The sequence below is a fragment of the Sceloporus undulatus genome, chromosome 3 (assembly GCF_019175285.1).
Source record: "Sceloporus undulatus isolate JIND9_A2432 ecotype Alabama chromosome 3, SceUnd_v1.1, whole genome shotgun sequence".
In the NCBI taxonomy this organism is placed as follows: domain Eukaryota; kingdom Metazoa; phylum Chordata; class Lepidosauria; order Squamata; family Phrynosomatidae; genus Sceloporus; species Sceloporus undulatus.
In genome coordinates, this window is record NC_056524.1 from 156925897 (window position 1) to 156943863 (window position 17967).

A 17967-nucleotide genomic window follows, 5' to 3' on the forward strand; every position below is an offset into this window, starting at 1 on the left:
CAATCTGGCAGAACTGGAGAACTGCATGATTTCCACCCCTGGCATAGCAGAATGAGTTAACATTTAAACTCAGTGAGACTTCCACAATTGATTATGTTGTATTGTACTATAGCATAAATAGATGAAGGGGCTGAGTTGTGATAATAAAAATATTTTACAGGTATTTTTGTCACCCCAAATTATAAGACTTGTTGTGTAGTGGTTTGGATGTTGGACTACAACTCTGGAGACCAGAGCTCAAATCCTCCGTCAGCCATGGAAACCCATTGTTTGATCTAGGTCAAATCACACACACTTGGGCAAATCTCATTGTGCCAGAGGAAAGCAATGGCAAACCCCTTCTGAACAAATCTTGCCAAGAAAATCCCATCGTAGAATAATCACAAGTCAAAAATAATTTGAAGGCACACAAAAAACAACATGGGGACCATGGGGACTTGCTTTCAGGTCCTTGAATGAAATGTGTCAGAGGCCTTGACTGATATCTTGCACGACTGTGGTTTCTTGGAAGTCAAGTGTTGACATAGTCTCTATTGTGTTGCAGTGTCACAACTGCAAATGGCCAGAAAATTAGTAAAGTATACTCTGAATACCACTCATGCCTTTGAAGTCAGGGCAAATATACATACTTCTGATTACTAGTTTGCCACCACTCCTTTCCTTCTGGCACTGGATCAGGGGACTGTCAGAACAACTGTGGTCAGTTATTCACTTGAGGATTGGGTTGCTACCAACTGTAAATCTTTCAGACATTATTGACAGGTAGTTATATCCTTTCCCTTTCCTTTATAGACAGTATGGGCAACTGCTTTGGCAGCAGGGGGCAATTTCCTCCCTTTGTAATCTGCAGCTCCCTCGCAAATTCAATTCCCTTGGTTATCCTCTCCCAACGATGGCTGGAAGTGATGTATTTGGGAACAGTACATGGTTAAGATGTGGATTTTTTTGTGGGTTTTCACTAGTTTGGGTTTTTTTCTGCTTTATTTTAAGTTAAAAGGTGCCTGAAAATTGTTCATTTTTTAAAAAACATTACAAATGAGAAGGGGCTTTTGAGGACTTGTGGGGGGTTTCAGGGATTGTAAAAATAGGTCCAAAGACTACATGTGCCTATGGCCACCACTCAGCCCAGATTTTTTTATACATACAAATCAGATGAACCTGATAAACTCAGCCTAGTGAGTAGTCAGATGAAGCAAGAAATGTCCCTCTCTTGATTTGTTCAGAATCCTCATATAAACAAGTAGACTGATAGAATTTGAGGTAAAATAGTGACATATAAGGGTCAACTGGTGAACTATAATGCACAGAGCAACCTTACTTTGTGAGCAGATGCAGAGCTAGAAAGCTTTAAGCCATTTACTTCCACAGTTTATTATATTGTTTAAAAAATAATACATTGTCATTACTTATTCAGCTGAACTCATCCTATTGTTCATTACTTTTCTATTAATCCCTTCTAGCTGCAAGGAATGGAGTGGTAGGGACTTTAGAAATGATAGGATAATGGCCCAAAACCTGAAAGAAAAAAATTGAAATGTCTCTAATATGTTCCTAAATGTCTTTAAAAAGTAAGTTAGAAAAGTAACTAGAAAACCCATTGTGCCTGTAAAGCATCTATTTTCTCACTTGCTACATTATTTTTGAAATGTGGTTCTGTTATATTCTCATTACTTTGTTATGACTTTGTGGCTTCATTATTAGAGTGCAATGAAAAATCCCTCTACAGTAACTCTGTTGTTTGCAGCAGATGGAAGATGGGGCTAGAAAGGTCTTAATTACAAGGAGATTACTTTACCTATCTCCAGCAGACAGATACACCATTTCTATATGCCCTGTATTGTTCTACAAGAATTTGTTTTAATTTAATGCAATCTTGATCAAACCAACTTTTTGATCTACAGGGTTTATTAATATTCCTGGGTGGATTCTGTTGGCTCAAAGAGGTCTTAATTATAAAACTTAAATTTTGGTAGGATTCAAAGATGGTATCAAATGAATTCGTAGTTAACAATATATTTCTTAAAATAAGACATTTTTCTGAATTTAAAATAACTTTTATGTTGTTTTCTGTCTTTAAAGACCATTTAATGCCTTGTGCTCTCACTTCTGGAATCCCAATAGGTGGGTCATCTCGTTCCACAAAGTCTGCCTGTGTGACACAATTTAAAGTTAATACTAACAGACCCTTTTAGATCAAGTTGGATAAATTCCTTAATTTTGAAACTTTGTTCTATTGGGTTATCAAGAGATCATGTACTTACGTTGGGTTATAATAAAGCAAAAACTGTTATCACACAGAGAATTAAAGATATTGACCTACAAACCCACAAAAGCAAAGCAATTCTTTACCCTATAATTGGAGGAACTGAAAGAGTTTTCATTCATGCCAAATACTTTGCTAACTTGAACATTCCCAAATTTAGAAGGGCATTTATGCTCGCAAGATTTAATATCATTCCGTCAGCCGTACTTGAAGGCAAACATAAAAAGATACCGTATCAGTGCAGACTATGCCCCTGTGGCTCTGAGGAGGTTGAGTCAATTGGACATGTTGCCCCCTTTATATAGAATCTCGTGCCATATATATATATTCCCTCTTTTACAACACCTACCTGGCAGAAAAGAGCAATTTTACATACATTATCTTCTTTCTGATGGCAAGGAACTGGTAACTATCAAAGTTGCCAAGTTCTTTGCAGCTGCAATTATCTGCCGTAAAAACTTTTTAATACAGATGAAGTAAGAATGCTTTAGAATTTGGCCATAAAAAGCCATCATCTTGCTGTTTTTACATATTTTATCTTTACACCATTTTATATAAAATTCACAGATATGGCATTGGAAAAGCTTGTTGATAACTGTATAACTATGCCAATGTTTTTTTTCCCCCTTTTCCTAAATCTTGAAAAGGTTTTGTGGAATGAAGATGTGGTATCCGACTATTGACTGTGCCAATGTTTTATAATACAATAATAATAACTTTATTACGGCCAATTGGCCAGCATGTTTTATAATACTTGACTATGCCAATGTCTTATAATAATGTGTATATTTATGCTACGGCAGTACACCTGATGTTACATGTTTTGTATTTTTGCCATATTTTGTTGCTGGCCATGTGCCATAATAAATTCATTCCTTCAACAGATACACCTAAAAAGCTTTATATTCTGTTACTTTGTGAAGCCTGGAAAGATGTGCTGAATTCCACAGAAGCAGCCTATAGATGCTAGCCATCATGGTCAATGAACTTTTGTAGCTTTAGAGCAGTAATCAGCAACTGTGGTGCTCCAGAGGTTTTAAGACTACAATTCCCATATAATTCCTCACAGTACCTAATGTTATTTCAGGCTTACAAAAACATCCGGAGACCCACAGTTTTCCACTTAAATTTTAGCAAAACAGCCATTGAAGGGAAGGTTATATTGCATACAGTATAACCTTCACCAGTCTGACCGAGTTCAGGAAATCAGGGGCTGGCAAATATGGATGACTAGGGGATTACATTAGCCCCCCAGAAGACTTTAGAGGGCTGTACCAGCTTCCAAAAAAGGCATCCAAACAGGATAAAGTGATGTGCTTTTGGGCCTTTTTGTTCCCTCAGAGGGCATGCTGAGACATTTTAAGGCTGGAAATATTTAGAAAAAAATGGCAAATTTTTATTTTGACTTCTGGGAGGTCTGGGGGAATAAATCAAAAAAGTGTGAACGTCTCCCAAGAGATCATTTTTGGACATTGGGGGCATTGTGCCAAAACAAAAAACAAAAACAAAAAGCCCTTGATCCCTGGGGTTCTCAAAAACATCCTGTGGGCTGCACTTTGCCCACCCTTGGCCTAAATGAAATTGTTAATCCCAACTAGAGTAGATCTACCAAAGCACTAAAAATACTAAGGAGATTATAGCACCTGGAAATCTCGCTGGGATAGATGCGGGATTGAAAAGCCAAAACCAGGTGTTATTGCACGAAGCTGTGGTCGGGCAAGTCCAACCCATATGCAGCCCAGACCCCAGCCGTGCTTATCCAGCCACTTTTCAAAAACGTGAGCATGCCGTTTTTGAAAAGCAGTTGGAGAAGCACGGCTGGGGTTTGGGCTGTGTATGGGTTGTACTTGCTTTGCCATGGCTGCATATGAAAACATCTGGTTTTAGTTTTTCAATCCCATGTCTATCCAGTGGGATTTCCAGATGTGATAATTTCCTTAGTCAGTTATGTATGCAATATTGATTCTAGTAAATGGATTTAACTTTGTGGGGTCATTTATAACTTTAAAAACGGCTGATTCTGGCCTAATTCCTTAGTCAGAACTGCTCGTATTCAAGTTTAAGCTATGTTTCTTCTCCACCTGCTGAAACATCCATGTTATCCTTTCTAACACTGAACAAGAAATATGAGACTACCTTATGCCTGTTTTATACTGAGTTAGGCTGTTGGACTAAATAATAATAATAATAATAATAATAATAATAATAATAATAATAATAATATGTTTATTTATAGACCGCTTTTTCTACGATCAAAGTGGTGTACAGCATATAAAATAGGTACAATAAATGAAATGGGACATTAAGACAATTTAACACATATTAATACAATTTACAATCCAATATCAATTATCTAAAAACATACTATTCAAAATATTAAAATCCCAGGTATATATACATCATAATCAATCAGGGAAGACTTTTACTACAAGGAATTGGGAGGATAAGCTTGTAAGAAGAGGTAGGTTTTTAATGCCTTTTTAAAGGCCTCCACCATTCCACTAAGGCGGATCTCTTCTGGTAGAGCACTCCAAAGAGAAGGCACTATTGCTGTAAAAGCCCTTTGATGGGTAGTCGCCAATCTCATCCTAGGATGGTTGAGTAATAATGTACCCGTTGTTCTGAGACTAAAATTTATAACTAGAATTCCCAGATTTAAGGGCTTGGTCCCTCTTTGCTAGTCATCATGATCAGGAGGAGGTGAGCACTGCCTTGAAAGTGTCCATATATACATTTTCCTTCTTTATTATACTTGGTGTTTTTGGAACTATCTACATACCCTAAAGTCACCAAATCCTGATTGATCAGGGTCAGCCTTGCTTAGTACTTGGATGGAAGACCACCAATGAATATAGCTGCTGTAAGTTATATTTCAGAGGAAAGCATTGGGAAAACCACCTCTGAGTATTCCTTGCCTAAGAAAACCCTACAAAATTAATGAGGTCACTATAAGTCACAGGTAAACAGACACATATTTTTCATTTGAGTGGCTTATCTTGTGCCGTGGTGGTTGATGCTTAAGGTATCCTGCTTAATGTCCCCAGGAGTGCTCCATTTAATGCTACCATTATAATACCAGCAGGTCTCTAGACACCATAAGGAGGCTCTCAGGTTTTGGCCTTGAAATCTCAGGGCCTGTGATAGATCTGACCTGGAAAACCTGCATATAACACTTTGGCCTGTTACAGACTGCCAAAATAAAGCTGCTTTGGGTCTCTTTGGAGGTATGCTGTTTAAATGATGCATGCATCCTAAGAATCTGGAAGCTGCACCAAAGCTACACTCCAGTGCTTAGGAACGGAGTGTGGCTTTGGTGAGACCTCCGGACTCTTAGGACCCATGCATCATTTAAACAGCATACCTCCAAAGAGACTCGAAGCAGCTTTATTTTGGCAGTCTGTAACAGGCCATTGTTTCCTGTACAGACCTAAGAGAGAGATACACCTCAAATAATGACATCACTGGTAACACTTTATTTCTTTATCTAACAATTCCCTCTTGCCTACATTAATAGGTTTGCTTGTGGAATATCATGCCTAATATTTACTTGTTAAACCTACAGTGTTGTTTTTAGAAAGGTCATTGTGTTAGTTTTGCTGTTTTTGTACTTTTAGGGCAAGCAACTAATGCATGTAACTAATGCATTACTCAAAAATTAATGGGCAGCATTGATGTTAATACACAATTTTTTAAAAAATCATGTTTCAGCCTCCACTGTTATTAACTGCAACACTTTTTCAGAGTCTCAACCACAGTTCTTGCTCCAGCCCCACAACCTCAGGACCTTTAAATGAGAGAGAGAGAGGAAATGTGTGACTCCCCAGCTGATGTTGGACTGCAGCTCCCAGTATTTCTTATCATTGCTCCTTCTGGCTAGTCCTGATGGGAACTGCAATTCATCAACATGTGAAAGGCTGCACTTTGCTCACTTTGTATAAGAGTATGTTGAATTTGCTTCACGACTTTGTTTAAATCAAAACAGTTTACCATGGCATTTACTCCCTTACCCTCAAAAGTCAACAAATGAAATAAGATTTAGGCACAATTAAGTATTAAACCAGCATCAGCAGGCACAATAGATGGCCAATTTAAGAGATTAGGGGAAAAGTGCATTAAAAAAGAAGTTAAGTACCCATAAAGAAGACATACTTGGTGTTTAATAAGAGGAGCCCACATGAGACCAGGGGGCAGGGCACTGATATAGCAGCCCCTAAATCTGGTGAGACTAATCCAATTGACTACATGGAAGACTGGATTAGGCACATGGAAATCTGTATAAACAGAACAATTTGTTCTTTTTTAAAAAGCCACAGAAGCAACAAAATGAAACACTGACTTTATAGGTATAGACAAAGAGGAAAGTGCATGCAATAAACTCATCTTCTCTGCCATACATCATTGTAGTAGTGTTGTGAATACCAATAGCAATCTCAAGAGGTTTTGCAAAGTGCTGGCAGGCAAGCAAAGCCTGAGGCAAACCACCTACACAAAAATATTACGCAGTGTCAAAATCAGTTGTGACGAACATTGCCAAAGAAGATTAGAATACATCTGCAGTTTCAGGCCTACTGAGGGGGTTGATTTGACCCTGCATGATCATTGCTATGACTGTGACATCAGGGCTAGCTGGTGGCTTCCACATCTGTGGACAGTGATCTGATCTTTAAAGGCGCTATCCATGGTGCTGAACCTTACCTCAGAAACATGTTTAACACACTGGATATCACCTTTAAAATTCAGACCAAAACCTGTTTTGTGCAAATGTTCGATCACAAGTATGGATTTTAATGTTGGATTGCATCAACTTTGAGGGAGCTGGCTTACACCTTTAGTTGGCAGTCAGCAATTGTTATCAAGAACGTATTTTGCATCTCTTTCAGGAAGCCTTAGCTAAATTTCATTTTGGACTGAAGGATTCAGGCAAGGAAAGGAGCACTTTCCAGATCATCCATTGTGAATCAAATATTCATCCTGTTCTTGTCAGGTGAGCAGGCAGGGAGGTTCCAGTGGATAAGAGAGAGAACCGATTCATTTCAGGTGTCAGATTTTCTGTCTCTGCAAGGGTAGCCATGTTGATGAAGTTACAAATTGCTAAGGCCCCATACAGACAGCCAAAATAAAGCTGTTCTGAGTCATTTTGAGGTATGCTGTTTAAATGATGCATGCATCCACGCCAAAACCACTATCCAATACTAAGGACTAGAGCGTGGCTTTGATGCGGCTTCCAGATTCTTAGGACGCATGCATCATTTAAACAGCATATTTCCAAAGTGACTCAAACCAGCTTTATTTTGGCCTGTCTGTATGGGCCCTAAATCTTCATTGGGGCTCATCCATCCCAAAAGCTTTGAAAATCATGGATTCTTCATCAAGGAAAAAGTTAGATTAAAAAGCATTCCACAGACAGATATGATGTGATGAACTTAAATTGATACTCTGGTGACTCTTCTTCAATTATCATCTAGGTAACATGCAAAAATTGTGACTCCAGTATTGCCAGTACTCCTGGGCAATGGGCTGTCCTGTCCTGAATACCATATGGCTGGGCTGCCTTTTGAGTTGGCCTGCTGGCCAATCTGCAGCACTGTTTGTACTGTTGGGGTAGGGCCCAGTGGCAGACCTGAGAAGAGAAATCTGCTCTCTGGTCCTTCTCCTGAGCATATAAACAAGCCTTGTATGTTGTCTTAAAATTATATATACTAGTAACTCATTATTTACAAGGCAAGAACAAATTTGGTTATCATGATAGATATTTGCAGACATGTTGTTCTGCCTGATGTGGCACATATAGTAGGAATGAGCCCTAAAAATTCTTCTTCCAATAAAATAAACAGCAGGGCACTTACAGGCTATTTATGAAGATAATCATTAAGTGAGAAACCAGGAGAAGCTTCTGTGTAATGGAGTAAAAAATCAGGGTGACATTCTTAGGACCATCATGAGTGTAAGAAAGCACTTTTATATTTCAAAAAAAAATTAATAATCTGAAGTTGCTTGTTTTGAGGGGAAGAGTTAAAATGGACACACACACACACACACACACACATGTTTGTGTATCTCCTTTCTTTGAAGCAGCTGAAATGGTGATAACAAACTGATTCTTAGTTACATTTGCCTAATTCTTATTCTTCTGGATAACATTTTCTGAGAAAGGGGGTGAGGTGGGTTAATAGTCCAGCCTTATTAATTGCTGTTCTAGAAAATCTGTTCTGTTTTGATGATGATTCCAGACATGGTTGATTTCTTTCAGAGTCAGATGGGGCTGTCTAGGTGAGGGCACAATGTCCAAATGTTGTGTCAGGTTGAAAGGGGACCTATAAACCAAGGCTAAGACCTGATAAGATGGAGACTCTATGGATTGGTATTTTTCAGATTTGGGAAGCAGGTAGGAAGCGTGTCCTGGATAGGATTAGATTCCTTCTGGAGGAACAGATGCAATGCATGGGAGTACTCCATGGCTGCATCTGCACTGCAGAAATAATCCAATTTGACACCACTTTAACTGCCATGGCTTAGTGCTATGGCATTCTGAGAACTGGGAATTGTAGTTTGTTGTGTGCACCTGAACTCCCAGAATTACATAGCATTGATTGAGCCATGGTAATAAAAGTGGTGTCAAACCAAATTATTTCAGCAGTCTGGATACATTGTGGATGATTTTGGGCAGACAGACGCATTATCAACAGTAGTGTGGGAGCTGCTGTTGCGTGGCCTCTTGCAGTGTTCAAAAGAATTGAGTAATAAATGTGGCAGTGGTGATGAGGGATGAAATCCTCAGCATTTATATTGTGAAGATGAATAATTACAGTAGAATTTTCCCCACTACAAGTATTCCCCCATGTATTTTTCACTTATTCAAGCATCCCAAAGTCTTGCGGAGGAATTGTGCTGCGGAGAAAAACACTTGTTTTGTTTTGTGCGACCCATTTTGAACAATAACCCAATTATTTTCTGTAGAATAATTCTTCCCCCAAAATTTCAAAATGTTGAAAGCTAGGAGAAAATTGCATAAAATTGTCCTTGGTCTATTGCTTTTCCTCATGGAGTTTCTCAACTGTCAAGAAACCCTTTACTGACGTGGGAAGAAATAATAAGAAATATTCCTTACATCCTTTATGGTATTCCATGTCACTTTATTTCATTCTTTCTTTTTAATTTCAGGGGATGACTTAATGAGAGTCAATATGCTCTCCTGGTTTTATCCTCAACTGCAGTGGTTATGTACTTGGTGTTGGTTTATTATTATTTAAGAAGGGCTGTAGCTCCAGGTATGTAATTATGTGCTGCTATGAATACTAAAATTAGGAGCGGAAAAGCAGGCTCTGTTACATAACCATTCATTTGAATGCTTGCTGACTTTCTCTGCTCTTCTAGAATACTTCACACAAATGACAGTTTAGCTGGTTCTCTACTGTGGGGTTACAAAATAATTAGTTTTACATTCTTTATTAATCTATAATGGCACTGATTCAAATGACTTAAGCATTTGAATTGTTTAAATTAATACTGAACATACTGCTGCCCTGTGAAATATTTTGAAATGGGTGTTTTAAATTATTGTTTTATTAGATTTTGGTGACAGTAGTCCTCCCCTTCTATTCTTTTCTTATGTACACTTGTAAAGACCTTACACAAAAACCTAGAAATAAAATTAAAATATTTAAGAATAGATACAGTTCAGGCTGCAATAGAAAATTTTACAATAATTCACGGTCTTGCACTCTGTGGCCTTCCAAACATTGTTCGACTCCAGCTCACATAATCCCTGCCTAATGGCTACACTGAGAAGATGTTGTCAAACATCAGTTCAACATCTTCTTTGCCTCAGTCTTCTCACAAAAAGAAAAGGGTGCTCAACATGAGGAAAATGGAGTAGAGGACACAATAAAGGAGATGCAGCACATAATAAATAGAGAAATTAATGGTTAATCTAAATGAATTCAAATCTCCAAGTCCAGATGAACTACATACAAGGATATTAAAAGAACTGGCAGACATAATCTCAGAGCCACTGGCAATAATCTTTGAGAACTCCTGGAGAACAGAAGTCCCAGCAGACTGGAGGTGGGCAAACGTTGTCCCCATCTTCAAAAAGAAAAAAAAAAGACGATCCCAACAATTATCGTCCAGTTAGTCTGACATCAATAACTGGAAAGATTTTAGAGCAGATCATTAAACAGAGAGTCTGTGAACATTTAGAAGGGAATGTCATAAATATCAAAAGTCAACATGGGTTTCTGAGAAAGAAATGATGCCAGACTAATCTGATTTCTTTCCAATTTTTGATAAAATTACCATCTTGGTAGATGAAGGTAATGCTGTGGACGTAGCACATCTTGGTTTCAGTAAGACCTTCAACAAGGTCCCCCATGATATTATTCCAAACAGGATAGTAAAATGTGGGTTAGACAAGGCTACTGTTAGGTAGATTTGTAATTGGCTTACTGGCTGATCCCAAAGAGTGCTCAGCAATGGATCCTCTTCCTCTTGGAAAGAAGTGACCAGTGGGGCACCACAGCATTCTGTCCTGGGCCCATTGCTATTCAACAGCTTTATCAATGACTTGAATGAAGGAATTATGAAATTTGCAGATGACAACAAATGAGGAGCCAACACTCCAGAGGACAGGATCAAAATTCAAAATGACCTTAGTAGATTAGAAAGCTGGACCAAAACTAACAACACGGAGAAATGTAAGGTACTGCATTTAGAGAGAGAAAAATGAAATGCATAGATATAGGATGAGTGACACCTGACTTGACAACAGTTCATGTGAAAGGGATGTAAGAATCCTAGTAGACCACAAGTTGAACCTGAGTCAGCAGTGTGATGTACCAGCTAAAAAAGCCTACATGATTTTAGGCTGCATCAATAGGTTGAGGGAAGTAACAGTACCACTCTATTCTGCTTTAGTCAGGTCTCATCAGGAATACTGTGTCCAATCCATTACAATTCATGAAGGATGTTGACAAGCTGGAGCATATCCAGAGGAGGATGACTAAAATGGTAATGGGTCTGGAAACCATGCCTTATGAGGAGAGACTTGGGGAGCTGGGTATGTTTAGCTTGGAGAAGAGAAGGTTAAGAGGTGCTGTGATAGCTCTGTTTAAATATTTGAAAGGGTGTCATACAGAAGATGGAGCAAGTTGATTTTCTGCAGCTCTAGAGACTAGGACCCAGAGCAATGGAACTACAGGAAAAAAGATTCTACCTCTACATTAGGAAGAACCTGACAGTAAGAGCTGTGCAACAGTGGAACACACTCTTTCAGAGAGTAGTGGAGTGTTCTTTGGAGGTTTTTAAGCCGAGGCTGGATGGCTATCTCTCGGGGGTGTTTGATTGTTCTATCTACATGGCAGGGGGTTAGACTGGATGGCCCTTGTGGTCTCTTCCAACTTTATGATTCTGTTATTCTAAAGAATGACAGACTTTCTGTCCTTGAACTGGATGGACCCTTAGTTTGCAGCAGATTGCTGCGAGCCTGTTCTTCCATTGCCATGGAGAATATTCAACACCAGAAGAGAATTTCTGAGGAAATTGTTTGGGAGCAATTTCATTTCAGCTTGAAGGAAAATGAAGGGTTTTGTGCAAGCGTCTATTGTAGGCCCATTTGCTGAGCGTGATGTTTCTGTGATTCAATCCTTTCCTTCTTTTTAAATAGCAAACAAGAAGGAAAGTGTAGGAGGAGGGGGTCAGAGAGTAACTCTTAGAGAGGATAGAATCAGAGCTCACAATCACACTTCAACACATGCATTGAGTAGGAATGATGATTGTGCAAGGCCTCCTTTTTAAAAAAAATGCTTGGTGTCATGTGGTAAAGAACATCAGTAGGCAGAATGCACAACCATTCCTGTGTAGGCAGCTGAAAGTCAGTGTGAATAACACCTCCAACAGGCTTAAAGTCTTGATTGTGTGTACCTAGAGTTTGTTTAGATGCCCAGAACCATCTTTTCTGGTAGAGATCCAATTAATCAGGCTGGAATAAACCTGCTTCAGCATCAGCATGGGAGCTAGCTTATTTGTATGTAGTCAAATCAGGTAAGTCCCTACACTGCTCTGCTACCTTGTGGTTTTCCTCACACACTACTCTTCCTCCCCCCACCATCATTTTATCATTATTGCCTAAAATTCAGTGTAAAGTTATTGTCCCCGCATCTCTAAAGACCTGGGGGGCTTTAGAACTGGGGGAAAATGTAGGAAAAGGCCTTGAAAAGGATCTTGACATTTCAACCTCTCTTCTAATAGTGTCTCACTAAACATCCTAGCTGAAAGCCAGCATGGTGTAGTGGCTGGAACACTGGACTATGATGGGAGATCAAGGCTTGATTCCCTGTTCAGCCTTGGAAACCCACTGGAGGATCATGGGCATATCACACATTCTCAGCTCGAAATTATGTTGTTAACAGAAAGAATGACCAGGATTTAATTCTTTGTTAATTTTGTTCCATTGCAAAGATCAGGAAATGGGAAGTTTTCAAAGCTAATAGCAGTTCAGAACTTTAATCTGTGCAAAATTTATGCATTTTTTGTTTGTGAGTGCAGAAGATGGTGATTTTTGTATGTGTGCAGAAAACAGAATTGTCTGTACTAAACTGTAGTAGTAACAGTATTAAACTTTGCAGAAAAATATTATTTTTTGCACAGAAAATGCTGTTTTGGAGAAATGTTTACAAAATTTGAATTTTGCTTTTTGCCGAGAAAACAGCATTTTGTGCACAGAAACAATATTTTCTGTACTAAAAGTACTATATTCTGAGGAGAAAATGCTGTTTTCTGTGCAACCCCCCCAAAACAAAACAACAACAACCCACCAAAGCATATGTTTCTTCTCAGTCCATCAGTCTTCTCATCAGAGTCTTCCAACACTCAATAAATTCATTGTTTGACTTTTTTTTTGAGGGGAGGGGTCTTTTTGGCTATTATCATCCTATGAAGTGTTATGAAACCCACTGAAACAAACATGCAGCAAGAGAGAAAGAAAGAGAAATAGTATTAATCTTGTCCTCTTTATTGCTGTCTGCAACACCTTGTACACAACAGAGGTGACTTTCTCTCTCTCATGATGTAAATTTGATTACCTCACATTAGGGTGGTGGAAAATAAAATAATATTCAAAGTATATTGCAATGTGATGTTTGGAGTGAGTGATCTTAATTTATGAGCAGTCTCAGAAGACTTGCAAGGGGCAGATAGTTATCTAGAAACATAAAAAGAAGACAGCTGGATAGCCAAAGAGTAACAAGGCCTGATAATTGTGGGGGCAAATAACAAATTCGATTGGAGAGGCGAGAATCATTCATGCTGAGCTGTGATGTCCGATTTGGAAGACAAACATGTTTTTCAAGGGCAAACCAGTGATTCAGAGGGATCTGGTCAACAAGTGGGCTTTCTAAATTGAAGCTATGTTGAATTTAATTCTTGTCAAGATGGCTGTAATGCTGTGAAATGCTCAATCTGTGCTGATTTCTCATCCATGGCTCACACAGTCCTATATAAGACCTTTATGTTGCCATTTCTTTGCAGTTATCACAACATTATTCTTAGCTTGACTTGTTGATATGTTGAGAATTTCAGTGAATAAACTCAGAGTATCTTTATCACAGGCATAAGTATCAGAGGATCTTTACCAAAGGCTTCATGTGTCGGCTAAACTTCCATGCTGGCAATAATCTTCATGATATATTACACGCGTAGCCCTCATTTTCCCTCTCCTCTCCTTAAAACTCTGCAGAGTGGCCTTTTCTGGGGCAGCCCAGTAGCAGCAATTTCTTTGTTGTGTCTTGGCTATATATCATTGCTCTCCACAACCACTTGTAGTAGTACTAAAAAGGACCTTGTGCTATTCTTGATGGCTCCTGTGCGACATTGTCATTATTCTGATGTTCTGAGACAGATCTGTGAAGAACCATAATTTACACTGCAAATGCACTAGCTTCTCTTTGATGCATTGGGAGTACAAAGAAGTTCATACAGTTTGATACAGCACCATGTTTACAACTAGCCAGTTGCTCCTCCTTGTGCAGCTGTATCAGAATTACATCTTGTTCCTGTGCAAAGTTGAGTGTTATCAGCTGACTGTACTGGCCATGATCTGAATTATGTTACATCACTATGTTATTTTTCCCTTAAAGAGTTGGTAATAATTTTATGTGCTCTGTTCTATAGACTCTTAAGACTGAGTTTATTCACTTTCACAATGCATGGCTGGAAATTAGAAACCATGTATTAACATTAATGACGTCGATAGCAATTTTTATATTACTCCCCCCAAAAATAAAGTACCCCCTTTCCAAACAAAATTTAACCTAATTTTGAAGACATTTCCCACCTCAGCCCCCCACATACTATGTTGTTTCTTGTCTCTTGCTTTGCTGCCTTACATATTATACTTACTGAAGTTTTTCACTCAATAGTGGTGGCAGAAGCAAATGGCAAATGTGATAGTCAGCAAAGAAGGGAAAGGAGGGAGAAGCAGAAATGTGTGGACCTGTGTCTCAAGATGCATCATGTGTGAAAAGGAGGTGAATGTAAAGATGAGAAGTGAGAGGACAGAAGAGAGAGTGGATATGGATGGAGGGATGAGAGAGAAAGAAGAGTGAGGGAGGGAGAGAGAGATGGGAAGAGCACATGAAGAGGACAGATGTGCAGAAAAGAAGGAAAGAAGAATGACAGCATGTATCATGAAGGTCTCAGATGAAAGGAGGTGTCTATAACACATAGAAAATAAGAAAAAGAGGATGGAAGAACCAGGACATAGGAGATGGAGCCCTGTGAGGATGTCGACCTTGTTGACAATGTGGAGAAGAGGAATACTTTCAAATAAGTGAGATGAGAGTAAAAAGGAGACCAAGCAACTGGATGGGAGGGAATTAAAATCTATCCTGAGCAAAACGTTACTTGAATCATAAAATCAGGGATAAATTTCTAGGTAATATAATCAAATTTCAGCATATTCATTTTTTACTAGAAGTAAGAATAACATTTTTTAGAGCTTCTACAGACTAGCGTGGGGGTGGCATGGGGCTGTGGCATATGCACGCTGGCTGCCCCCATCATGCCGCATGCCCAACTGCATGGTGGGGAGTGTCATGGCACTCTGTTGGCACAATGTTTAAAAGTGCTGTGCCAAAGAAGCTCCAAAAAGTCATTGCTGCAGCAGCTAGGGCACCCTTTTCACAGTGCAAAAAGGAGCTGCTTTTTGTGGCTTCTTTTTGTGCTGCAGAAAGGCTAGATCAGGGCCGTGGCATGCAGTCGCCATGGCCTCAATTCAGCAAGGAAAGGGGCAGCTGCAGGCTGCTCCAAAAGGGCAGTCTGTTGAGCCCCTTAGTTACAGATATGCCCAACATGGAATACATTCATCTTTTCCCTAAGAAATTGATACATTGTTACCAAATTACGTTTCAATTTTTTTTATGTAGGCCAAGAATTAGAGTTCATTATTAATTACTTTAAACATAGTCTAATATGCCTAAATGAAAATTTTAAAAAGCTATGCATTTGATTGAGAAATCATGCTTGCATATATGTATGTGTGACTTTTTTAACAGCAGGTCTTTCAATTAAGTGCTTGTTTGTAGTCTATGAGTAGATTATGACTGTTTAGAAATAAATATTTTCAGGGTTGCTTTTGGCTTTCATATAACAAAGAAGAATGTGTTTGGTGTTTTGAATGTGTGACAAATGTGAATTGCCTTTCTTTCCAGTATTGTGTCAGGATTTATTTCCTTATCTGTAATTTTCAGACAGTATACCTTGAGAAATGGAAGGATATCATGAAAGCCAGTGGATTAAGAATGGCATAAAGGAGACAAACTGGAAAGGAAGAGAGTCCCACTCTCTGGGAGATCAGAAAAAAAGTGACCTGAGCAAGTATTACTTTTTGTTTCTATGAAATATTTCTGTATGAGAATAAAAGAATTGTTCTTGCTGGTGGGTGATTTTTAAAAAAATGATATTCAACATTCTTATACTTAAGATTCCAGTTTTTATTATGGAGTATTGTTCAAGTGCATGAGTGATGGAGAGAGTTTGGATTTCAGTTTATATTTATAGATAACTTTTTTTTGTTTCTTCAATTCTTTCTCTTTTTCTTTGTGTATATTTTTTGAACCTTATATAGAATCATAGAATCATAGAATCGCAAGGGCCATCCAGTCCAACCCCCTGCCATGCAGGAAATCCAAATCAAAGCATCCCTGACAGATGGCCATCTAGCATCTGCTTAAAGACCTTCAAGGAAGGAGACTCCACTACACTCCGGGGGAGTTTGTTCCACTGTTGAACAGCCCTTACTGTCAGGAAGTTCCTCCTAATGTTGAGGTGTAATCTCTTTTCCTGGAGCTTGTATCCATTGCGCTGGGTCCTAGTCTCTGGACCAGCAGAAAACAAGCTTTCTCCCTCATCAATATGACTTTTCAATGACTAGACAGATGAAAAATGGGGTTTCCCAAAATTCTTGCAGCTGTTTTCTTCTCTCACAAGCTGTAAACGGGAAAGAAGGCCAGGGAGGAATAAAATCGAGGATGGGATTTTTCACATTCGTTCCAGTACACATGAATACATCACTTAACAAAGCCTCTGACAAAACAAACGAACAAACAAACAAAACACCACACATACACTCTCCCTTTTACAAAGTTTCCAGTTGTTTCTTTTAAACAGAAATGTATTTATTTGTCTATTTATAAATGAAATAAAAATGAAATAAACAGGAAGGGCACTTGGAAAATGATAACGGAGGGCTGGAGTAAGACTTTCAGTATCAGATTGCAGAAGTGTGTCTGCAGTAAACTATGTAATAAAGTTTGAGTTGGAAAAGGATGAGATTCTACTGTTGTCAGTCCACTTTTCTATTTTCCATTTTTCCATTTTGTGGAAAAATTGTTGACAGAGCAGTTTAAGCTCCCTTGCTACAACAGTTCCATTGGCTGCTAATATGCTTCTGGGCAGAATAAACCCCTATACAGCTCAGACCTTGGTTATTTGAAAGACCATTTCTTCCTGAGCCTATATGAGCACTAAGATCGTCAGGGGAGGCATTTCTATCTATTCTACCTCCTCCACAGGCACAACTGGTGAAAACACATGAGAAGGCCTTCTCTGTGGTTGCTCCCACTTCCTAAGGAAGATAGCATGTCTTTTTGGCTGAGAAGATCTTTCTTTCCCAGCAAGCTTTTGGGAATTGATTTTTAACAAGAGAAGGGCTTTACTATCTTTAATCTTTGTTTTAAAATAAGATGTTATTTTAAGTGAGGGAAGCAGGAAACACACCATATAAACTAAAGGTAGTAGCACCCCACAGTAAATCTTCATCATGCTGGGCCAGCCCATGCAATTTGCAGATCATATTGTACAACTACTCCTGAATCCATGGCTGCTGGTCAGAAATAATGGTCTCGACTCCTACAAAGCTGGTGGAGAATATGAGCAGAATAGTTCTGTTATACTCATGTACAGCATGTGGGTCTCCCATGGGCATCTGGCTGTCCTATATGGGAAAGTAATACTAGACTTGAGAGGCCTTTGGTCTGATCCAGCAGGGTGTTTCCTAGCCATTAATAGTACCATTTCTATAGATGTTTATGTGTATGCTGGGAACAGATGATATTCCAACTGAACTGCTGAAATGCGCACAGACAGACGCAACTCTAGTCCTAATATGTGAACAAACATGGAAAATAAAATAGTAGCCAACAGACTGGAAA